Here is an 11248-nt window from a genome sequence, read left to right as displayed (position 1 = left end):
TATGGAGGTGATGCCAATTTCCCATTTAAGGTAGCAATAGAAAAGTAAATAAAAAGTAGTCTGATTTAAAGACAAATATTTAGTGCAATTACCATAATAATTGTACTTCAATGAGTGCAGCATATCAATTATTCAGGAACTATTATGTCATGTAGATATGACAAATTAGGAAGATGGTAGCTGTAGTTTAAAAAACACTGAATTAGGTGATTTTAAAGTTTCAGTTTCATTCTAAACTTAAAAGAGCATTCAGGTATCTCATTAAGTGGTAAATATCCACTCCAACTGTTCCCCAAAATGTGCATATACACATTGACATACTATTGCAGAACAAAGTTTGTTTGACATATAATTAATAGTATGTGACAGGGCACTAACAAGTTCTGATACCTTTGGGGGAAATTTTGGCCACAGTTTACAGTAGTTTGCTAATTTTGCATTTACAATGTTTTTTTTTTTCCTGTTACTTAAAATACAATGAAATGGGGACAAGCAACTTTGTCTTGGTGTAATTAAAAATGAAATTTTGTCAGGAACATGTTTAAAAAGGGATTTCTATTTGTTTTACCACCAAAAGGTGGCGTCCTACCCCCGTGCCCTTTATTTAAAAACCATTCTTGCTTTAATTTAACAAAAAGAAACTTCTAGTTGATTACCGATAAAGAAATTAAAATGTGCTCCCTATGAATGTAACGTGACAGTGTTGAAAATGAACAATATGTTAAGCTGCCGTTAAGTTTCCCTCTAATGTAAGCCAAGTGGACATGGAGTTCTTTAATAAGGTGGCACATTAGACAATATTATATACAAGACTGAGTACAATATATCATAGGATTTACAACCAGGATTTCCTTTTGTCTGCAAAACTTGTTGCCAATCTGACTTTGGCCCCCACTTCCAAGTGAATGTAGACTTTAAGGTAGTTAAAATGCAGAATAAGATCAGCAGCAAGCTAAAGATCTTTTTAGTATGGCAATACTGATCATTTTTTCAAAACTCACTGTTCAATCTGACAAACAAGATCAGAGCATGAATTGGTTTTTTTTTTTTTTTTTTTTTTACAGACTATGAATAAATTTGTCACATTTAAATAAATTGCTATTCCCCTGAGTTACAAGTCTGCAACCCACATATACCATAAACATGTTATATCTGGCATAAACATTTTAGAAATGAAAAACAATCCCCCTCCCCCAACAGATTGGCTACTTTGTAGATTTCCATTTAATTCCATGTGAATTCAGCCTATGGAATTTCCAGTGATTGTAAACAGTTGTTGGGAGCATTAACTGAGTTGACATAAAGCTTTTATGTCAGTGCCTAGGTCACAGTAAGCATTCAATAAATGTTAGATGTTATTACTGACAGCTGTAGAGTGTGAGCTCCTCAAGGGCAGGAATTTTATTTTTGCATTCCTCAGTGCCTACTATATGGTCTAGAACATAGTAGGTGTTATTAATCCTAATTATTGTCTTTAATCAAAGACAACACAAACCCTAGCCTCTAGGAAGCTAGGAAGTTCTACACGAACTAAAATGCATTTTCTTTACCTACAGTCTAATCTAAAAGATCCGATAGATGGTCGTGTCTGGATAGCATGGAATCTTGCGCAGCATGGATTCAACATGAATTCTGCTATGCTGAAATTAGCACAGTCTCCCTTTCTCTGGCTTTATTCTGTAGCACCAGTGAATGGCTTTGTTATTTTTTTACTTGCAAAACAGATACAATTTTAAAGTAGTAGTCTTATGCTATTATTGAAATGGAGATTTAGAATTCTTCTGCAAATGAATGTTAACAATATTTGTAAAAAGACATTATCCAAAAGAATTTATAGTAACCTTTTCAAGATATTTATTATCTACAACTGGGCTGGTCTCAAGACCCAAGGAACAGTACTCCCTCCACCCCCCCCCCATTCCCCCAAATACTTTGTAGGAATCCACAGGGGTGGCTTTCAATATATTCTCATAAAGAGTTGGCCTGGTACACCATCCAGCCAGTAGCTGGAAATGCTGGCTTGGGAGTTTGGCAGCAATATAGGGTGATGGGTCTGAAAAAAATTATTTCTGTTAACAACAGCAGCAAGCCATAGAGCCCTACATCTTTCTAAGTCACATTTTGGAAAGAAAGAGTCGTCTTCCTTCTCTATTTGTGTTGATAAAAGCGAAAGAAATACTAGTGTCTTTTGTTGCATACATGTATATTTCAAAACATTTCATTCAGGCTCCTAATTTACTCCTTGAAATTTCTAAATTCCACCAAACTTCAAAAAAGCAAAAAGAAAAAAAAAACGCTCACCTTTTCAAAGAACCGGACAAAGCTTTTTGCATGTGACTGATCTCTGGGACAGCAGGTAATTTGTGTTAAACAACTGATTGACATGCTAGCCCCTGGGCGTTTTTCTAAGAGAAACCGTGGCAAAGAACACAGTTCCTGATGCAGCCACTTTCCCCCAAAGTGGATCTAACTACACATTCCTGCAGTGACTCTGGCAAGGAAGGGGGGGAAGCTCGTCCCACATTACACTCTCTCGATTCAGAAATACGGGGGAAAAACCCCTCGCTGGCGGGTTTCTGTTTCCTTGCAAACAGAGGTTTGTCCTTCTGCTGAACTTTCACCTCCCGAACTCGCCTTCTTTCATTGGACAAAGTGCAGAAAGCGGAGAAACCGAGGGAGGACGGGAGAGAAGGAGAAAGGGGGTTGAAAACACCACCCTCACCTCTCCCTCCTTCAACTGTCACTGATGGCAAAACACTTTCACTTTTAACTGGAGGAAACTCACATCCTTGCCTATCCTCTCCCCTTCCTTCTATATTTTTAGCTCAGAAACCAAGCAAATAGCCATCGCATTCCCATCGGCGTCCCTAGTTGTTAACACTCTCCCTCTTGTTTTTTTTCCCCCGGTGTCTGAATGGGCCCCCCTTTCCCCATCTCCTGAGGAATCCCCCCTCCCCCATGCCCCTTATTTTCCAGGTCTTTCTCGCCAGATCCCTCTTTTGCCAGGGACTGCTCTGGCGTTCCCTTCCTCTCTCTGGTCGGCCGGGCTCTGCCTCCCTCTCCTCTTCCCCATCCAGCCTGGGCGCCCCTCACTCGACCCCCCCTCCCCCCAGCCCGCACCCCCCCCCACCCCCCGCTTTGGCAATTGCGATTTTTTTTTTCTGCGAGCCTTGTTGTTTACCCAGCAGGTGGATGTGACGTCAGGGACGCACAACAGCAAAAAATAACAACATCTCCCTCCGCGACGTGTTGGCCTCTCTCGCGCGCCTTATTTATTTATTTGTTCCGGGAGGCCTGGGGGAGGGGGGGTGCGCGCCGGCACCCGAGCGGCCGGGGCGGGGGGGGGGGTGGCGGCTCGCGCTTTGGGGTCGCTGGCGGGCCTTGGGGGTGCGTGAGGCGGCGAGCGGGCCCTAGGAAGGAGGCCGGGGGGCGGGCTGGGGAGCACCCCCGGCCCGGCGCTGCCCGCGCCCCTGCCGCCGCCGGCTCTGGCTGGGCTCCGGGAAGCTAGTCCGGAGCGGAGGAATCTATTGTTATTTATTGTGTGGCGGTTGCATGCTGTACTCGCGGCGGCCCGGCCCTCGCCCGGGAGTGCGTGTGTGCGCGCGTGTGTGTGTGAGCAAGTGAGTGTGTGCGCGGGGGTGCGCGCGCGGGCGGGAGTGGGCGCGCGCGGGGAAAGGCCCGAAAACACCTTAGTTTGCACCGAGAGACCATTTGCAGCGGGTGAGTTTGTATTTTTCCATTTTTGCTCCACTTTTTCCCAAGCCGCCTCTTGCCTTGTTTCCGCCACTTTAAACAACAACAACAACCAGCACAAAAAAAAAAAAAGAAAAGAAAAGGAAAAAAAACTACTTTCCACCTCTAGGCTCCACGTGTACCTCCCCCAGCCCCCTCCTCCCCAGCCTCTCTTCCCCGGGTCGGGGCCCAGGCTCTGAGGTGGGTGGGGGCTGCGGGCCGGCCCGGGGGGGGGGGGGGCTCCGGCGGCGCCCGCACTCAGGTTCATTTGCATAAGTCAAACGGGGGGGCGGCGGCAGCGGCAGCAAGGAGGCGAGATCGCCTTCCCCTCGTCCCCTTCAAGCCTCGCTCTGCGCTCTCCACGATCGCCGCGGGGAGAGAAATCAATAAGCCCAGGCCGCCTGGCGCAACTTTCGGCGTCCGGCGTCGGGGTGCCTGCAGAGGAGCGGGGCGGGTGCGGGGCCCGGGGTCTGGTCCGCGGCGAGGGGGCGCGCTCTGGGCGCCTCTGGAGCCCAAAGTTTGGACTTGGAGCAAACTTTTTCCCTTCGCTCTCCGCGAGTGTGTGCCCCCTCGGTGCCCCTGGGCTGCTCCGCGGGCCCCGGGGGAATGACTGAGGACGCCCTCGCCCTGGGCGTCGCGCCTGGGGACATCCCCTGTGCCACGCACGCCTTGCCCCGAACCCCGCAGCGGGGACACGCCGCCGCCTCCCCCCGGAGCCCGGAAAACTCAGACACACACCCGCGCACCCCCCGCTAGACACTCACCCCCACCCGCGCTTGGCCTGGCGAACCCGGCCTCTCCGCGACGGGCCCGCGACAGCCGTTACCACCTCCGCGGGTGGCAGTGGGAGCAGGGTGCGCTGCGGGGAGTCGGCGCGCCCGGATCCCCCTTCCCTGCACCACACACACTTTCTGGTTTTACTGTCCTCTTAAACTTGGGGGAACGGGGGGATTTCCCAAGCCCTGATATGTCGGGAGACGCGCGCCAGTCGCCGCGTTCCTCCAGCCCCGTCCCGGCTGCCGATGGCTCTCTGTCCCTCGCCCGCGCGGCGCCTTCCTCCCGAGCTCCCCGCGCTCCATTCCTGTCCCGCAGAGAGGACTCAGCTGAGCCGGCGAGCCAGGACGGTGTGCGCTTCGGGTGGGGACCGCGGCGGCGCCGGGAGCCGAGGAGTTTGCCAGTTGCCGCGGGGTCGCGGTCATTCGCTGCCTCCGCCTCCCCTCGCCCCCGCCTCCCGCCCCCCTCCTCCCCAGATACAGCCGCGCTCGGAAACTTTGATTCCTTCTCCTTTTTGGCCCTCGGCGAGTCCCCCTCCCCACCTGTTGTGAGCTCCGCCTTGGTCCCCGGAGACTGGCGGCGATACACGCGGGCGCCGGGGAGCTCCGCGCCCAGAAACAAAGTCGCATGCCCCCTCCCAAGTGTTTGCTTCGAAATCGCTGCATGCAGCCCCCCCATTCCCGCGCAGCTCCCACCCCCTGGGAGAATAAGGACTAAATAAACAGTTGTAACTCCAAACCTTGTGCCTGCGATCGTATCCCTATCCCACCCCCTTCCCCCTTTCCTCCCCCCTCCGTTTTTGTTGTTGCAACTTTGTAAGATCCCGGGGAAGGTGGTGCGACTTTGGGTCGGGCCGATTTCCCGGTCTCGGGATCCTTGCAGGGAGTCCCTGAGCCACATCCTCTCTTCCCTCCACGCGCGCTCGCGGGTCCTTCGAGCCCGCCGCCCTGTCTTGGCCCCCCAACCTACTCATCCGGTCCCCCTCAATTCCCCCCAACCTGCACCGGGAAGACTTGCTGAGGGTCGCCCCGGTTTCTTGTCGACCGCAGAACCCGAAAGTTTGCAAGAGGAAGAGAGCGCGCGGCGAGCACACGGGCAAGGGGCAGCGGCAGTGGCGCCGGGGACCATGGTGCTGCCGGCGCCTCCTCCGCGGGCGTGAAGGCGGCGCTCCCACTCCCTCCCCGGACTCCTCGGGTAAGTCGAGGCGGCCGCGGGCGCCAGGGCGAGGACGCGGGCGGGGTCTCGAGGGCAAGGGACACCCTAGAGCCCTAGGCTGCACCCGGGGGCTCTCTGTGCCCAAAGCGCCAGCATGAGCGGCGCGAGCGCAGCGAAAAGGCGCCCGGAGCTAGGAATGTGCCCATCCTCAAGCCGGTAGGTGCTTCGAAATACTGGACTGACGTTCTTTTCTTCCCCCTTTCTTTCCTAAATCCGAAAATCTGGAGATCAAAGTTTAGCGTGGAGTGTAAAGTGCTCCGGTAAAATATGGTGACATCCTTCGCCTCCCTTCTCACCCCACTCCTCCCTTATAACTATTAATTATTTCCAAGTCATTGTGTCCAAATACCCTTGCCGGGCTGATTACAAAGTGTATTGATTTAGTCTGGGCTCATCCTACGCGTTCGTTTTAATTCATTTTCCTTTTGCTCGACCAGAAAACCCGAAATGAAACTTATTTCTTCCTCTTCCCGACACTCCCCCACCCCCAGCCCTCATATGGGTAGCTTGGGCAGAATAATGAAATTAATATAAACATTTCATTTGGGTGTATTTGAGCTTCTCCAGCCCACTTATGAGGGGCTGGTGTTGCTCTCGTGTCCCCTCACAGGTATTTTCTGAGTTCGGATTTCCTTTTTTGTTACTGCTCTTTAAACAGGAATGCTGGCGGGCATTCTGTATTCCCTTTGAAAGGAGTCTAGACGTACATTGAAACCGTCTACACTTTACCTTTGGTTGTCCGGGGCCTTCGGGATTTAGGGCTTGCACGATAGCTAAGTTGAGAAAACCTGAAGGATATTTAAGGGATTTTTCTACTGCTGAATATATATTGAAGAATCTCTGCAAAATTTTTACCTTCCATCTCCCTCCCCCACTAGTTTTTCCACAGTGAGAATCATTTTGGGGGGAGATGTCTTAGCTAGAATTTGAAGAGAAAAGGTAAGAATTCAGGTGTTTTCTACCAAGGGTTAGCCTGCATAATTGAGACAGAGGAGTTCCTGTTATTTTCGGTTCCAGAGAGAAATGTGTCAAATCTTTTTTAGAATTCCACTGGAGTTTTGATTCTCAAAGTGGAAATACCCATCTCTTTGAGTCCAGGAAAAGAAAATTGGGCTCACAGTTTCAGAGATTTAGAATGGATTTTTTCCTCTCTGACGTTTCTACTTGAAACATAGATCTCATAATTAAAGAGCATTAAAAATATAAAAAAGGAACTCAACTAGTTACCATTCAAAAGGTGTCAGTTAAAATCTTACTGCAAAGGGGGGAAAAAAAAGGTTTAATATCTTGCCACTGGCTGCATTTTTCCCCCCTTAGACTTTGGATTAGTCATTGTATGAGAGAGGAAAAAAAAGAAATCAGTTTTTTTTTTTTTTTTAAAGTAAAGTAAACAGCCTCCAACTGCTGAACCTTGACAACCCAAATTAAGGAAGCAGGAGAGATCAAACAGAACTGCTGCTGAGTTGTTGTCAGGAGGTCTACATGGAGAACCCTGGACTATTCGATCAAGCAGCAAAGCTATATATTCACTAATGCAGAAATGGACCATTGCAAATGCTGATCTTTGTTGTGCAAGTGAAGGCTCACTTGGAAGGAAATGCTCAGCCCCTCTCTAGGCTGCACTTGAGTTCCTTATGGATGCTGAGTTGCTGAACGAGTTATTTTCTTAATGCATTCTTGTTTATAAAGAGAATGCACCCAAAAAGATATTAAAAGAATATTAAGTCTTCCAGAGGCTGTCTCGCTACCCAGATCTGTGCAGTTGAATTCTTTGTACCAACATTAGACTCCTACACTAGAGTTAGATAACGTTTTCTCACATCAAGTTTAGAAGATCTGCCTTGTCAGGGAAGCCAAGGTTTTGTATGTGAGGGTTTAAATCTGATGTGAAGCTCAAAAAAAAAAAAAAAATTTCCCTGGTGATGAAGTTTTGTGTCAGCCCACTCTTGGAATTTAAAAAGGCGAGAGGGAGCATTCTCCAGATTAGACATAACCTCTTTTTTTAGATTGACATTCAACATGACCACGTTACTACTTTTATTCAAGTTCTCTGTAACTTGTCCTTGCTTGTTGTCTAGGAAAATTAAACTGCTTTACATTTTTAAAGGGAGTAGTAACAGTTATTCAGCATTTTGTTTTCTCAGGTTTATCAAAGTATAATGAAACAAACATCAACTATTCAAATTAAAGGGGTTATATTGCTGGAAATGTCTGTAAGATTTTGTGTTTATATTTAAATCCTGGAGTATAAACCATGTAACACTTTTATTTTTGCTATAAACTATCCCCAAATTAAATGTCATTTTTAATTAAGTAGAACAAAGTAGGAAATAGGACAAGTAAACACATACAGAAGAATAAAAATAATTGTCATTTAAAGGTTGCATTTTTAGTGATCAGATGTCGATCACATACTAAGCACTTTGTTTTTTAAAATCAGTTTTATAGCCATAGTGCCCAACATATTTCAAAGTCTGTAGGTTTTATTAGATATACCTTTTATTGTATAATTAAACAATGCGAGTTAAACATACACATGGATGCTATTAGGCAATTTTCTGCAATATGTAATGTTTTTTAAAAAGCTATAAATATTTTCTAGTTAAATCATTTGTACCAACAATAAGAAAAGTTAACTGGGTTAATACTGAGCCTAGGCATAGTTTTCTGTTACTAAGTTTTTCCTTGCTTCTCTTAAGACTACCCCTGGTCTTATATATTTGCATTCTTAGGCTCTATTGAAGGATATGTCTGTTTTCAGCAGATGTTTAAATTAACAGAAGAATTGTGATATTTCCTAAACAAATATATTTATACCACAGCATGTCAATGCCAACATTAAGAAGAGAAGGGAGAGTATAGTGGATGTGACAACTTCTTTTGAACCCAGGTTCCTCTTTGCAGCCAGTCTTATTGTGCTGTTTATTTAGTTTTCATGTTTCACTTAAGACTCAAACTCGATTTTGAAATGTTATCTTGTAAGAGTCCACATCACAGAAAAGTATGTGTATTCAGACAATGTTAGGTGTTACTGTACTGATTACATTTTAGTGGGTATGCCAAGAATATTTACAGGGCATTGCAAGTGTTCTGTCTTTTAAAAATAATTTTAGGCACACATTAATAAAATTTAACTAGATTGCAGGCTGTCAGAAAATAGTATAAATTTTGTTTATGATTCAGTTACTTTAAGGTACTTACATTAAAGAAACTCATTTAACCCCTGACTGAAGAGCATTAAGTGGGGAGGGAGACCCTCCAAAGAGCTCCCGCTGCCCTTTGCTCTCTCGATAATCTTAAATTACTACAATTTAATTGCAACTTCAAGGCATCGAGCATGAGCTGTTTCTCTATGGCTGAGAAAGGGTTTCCAGAGCATAGCTGGATTTGCACAGGTGGTATTTTTCTTTTTCAAACAAATTTTTTTGCTAAGGGCTTTTTCTTTTCTTATCCTGTTAGGTGTCATAGTTCTTTTATAGAATTCAGTCATAGTAAATGCCATTTTTGCTAAGCCAGCAGTATTGTCTTTTTTTTTTTTTTTTTCCTAAGTATGGTTTTTGGACCTAGAGTGTATAAAGGTCTTAAGCAAGTAGGGGTTTGTTTTCTAAAGAAAATAACCTTAAGAGAGGCATCCGCTGAATAGACAGGTGAACTTTATACGTGAGCCAACATACACTTTTACTGTTTGCAGGGGATTTTTTTTTTCTGTAGTTGGTGGTAGTAATCCCACCAGGTGATCAAACACTGAGCTTGTGAGTCAAGCCAGCAAGCCAAGTAAGTTTGCACTTGGGCCTGTGTATTTTCTGAGTCGTCTTTCTTATGACTTGTTACACTGGTCTGCAGTCCACTTTGCCATCCATGTACTATCAAGGAGCCATCAGACTAATTTTTAAAAATATTTCTCTTTCATGGTACTTGGATGAATTAAGTTTAGAGATGCCAAAAGCTAGAACATCAGCAGGCCATGAGATGAGACAAATTCCTGAAACAGGGGAAAACCTGGCCAAAAATGGGGTGTCTTATACATGACAGTTGTGTCTCACCCCCCGCCCCCCCTCCCCGGCCCCAGACCCGGACCTACATAGTTTATTTCAACGTGTACGTGATGATGTGGTTAATGGAAATTAAGCAGATTTGGCTTGTGTCGCCAACCTAAAAATAAATGTTATAAGGAACATTTGATTTCAAGAAGTGCTCTGGTTTTGCATCCCATAGATAATGTTCTTGCAGTATGGCTACAAGGCTGGTGTTCTGCAAAGAGGAAGTACAGTGGGGTAGAGTGCATGGCAGTCGGGAAAGACAATTAGACAGTGTTCTTTGTTTCTTTAATAAATTATTATTAGTAATTACAGTCAGTTCGTGCTAAGGCATTTTTGGGGCCTTATTTAGAAGTCAGCTCCCATTCATGAGAAGGTTGTGCCAGAAGCTGGCTCCTTTTCCTCGTTCTGTTTTACCCACTCATGAAATCTATGGACCAAATTAGCTTGGGGATGTCTCTGCAAGGCTTGTTTTTCTTTTTGAAATCCCCTGACGCCAGTTTTTAATATATGCCCTGCCTTGTGCACAACAGGTGTGTGTTTGGTCGTTATTTTATGGGATTTAAAGCGAGAAAAACATTTCCTACCTAGCCAACCACTGGGAGAGGAGGCTGCCTAAAAGAAAGAACCTGCCAGCTGAGCAAGTGTAGATGGGTTTTTCCTTATGACCCTCCCTATGCGGTTTTGTTTTAAAAAAGTGGGCGGTGGGAGCTCAACTTAGTGCCTTGATATTTGCAATTAAGTTGCAGTAATTTAAGATTATTGGGAAAGTGCAAAGGGCAGTGGGAGATTTTTAGTGGTCTTGTCTTAACGCTTAAAGCTGCTGGGTCATGGGGTTAAATTAGTTTCTTCAATCCGAGTACTTAAAGTAACTAAATCGTAAACAAAATTTATATTAGATCCTGACAACTAATAATCTATTTAAATTACATTAAAGTATCTGGGCAAAAATTTAATTAAAGACAGAAGTACTGTCAAGCCCGGTAAATATCTTGACAGGTCTACTCAAATGGAACTGATATCACGAAATATTTACATATGTCTGGTGTGTTCGGGGACATCTTGGCAGTGCCAGTGCAAAGCTAATTGCACTTTCTTTCCAAATCACATTTTTAATAAAATAGTTGTTTTTTTTTTTTTAAAGAAGGAACGTAAATCCATACAAAATTGTGTTTAGTGCTGTTTACTATTCTCTCTGCTCAGGACCACTCTGTGATGGGTTTATTTCCTCCAACTGCTGCTAATTCAGACAAACGACTGAAATGGAGGGATCATTGACTAGAAAGCTCATGTCATTCTGTTTTATTTCAACAGCTTGAAGATATCAGAGGCTAGTGTGTTATAGGACAATTTACTGAGGGAAAAAAAGAGATCTGAGCGAGGTATTATTGGATCCCTGTTTATATTAAATGGAATAGATTCACTGAGGATGGGACAAAGATTTTCTCCTGAATTTTCTATTTGGATATGTATTTATTCATTAGTAGTAA

At 45.3% G+C, this 11248-nt stretch overlaps 1 protein-coding gene across 8 annotated transcripts in view; it reads left to right on the top strand.

Annotated features, from left to right (window-relative positions):
- Window positions 1-3521: 3521 nt before the first annotated feature.
- Window positions 3522-11248, top strand: part of FOXP1 (forkhead box P1) — a 575925-nt gene continuing 568198 nt past the window's right edge. For 5 of the 8 annotated variants that reach the window (XM_058562979.1, XM_058562935.1, XM_058562954.1 and 2 more), the window contains exons 1-2: window positions 3522-3720; window positions 5556-5700. The gene's annotated coding sequence lies outside the window, so the exon portion shown is untranslated. The remainder of the gene's footprint in view (window positions 3721-5555; window positions 5701-11248) is intronic. The other 3 variants (XM_058563041.1, XM_058563049.1, XM_058563064.1) reach the window with 1 other exon arrangement.

Source organism: Diceros bicornis, chromosome 2 (genome assembly GCF_020826845.1).
Source record: "Diceros bicornis minor isolate mBicDic1 chromosome 2, mDicBic1.mat.cur, whole genome shotgun sequence".
Taxonomy (NCBI): Eukaryota; Metazoa; Chordata; class Mammalia; order Perissodactyla; family Rhinocerotidae; genus Diceros; species Diceros bicornis.
This window is presented reverse-complemented; position numbering and strand designations above follow the sequence as displayed.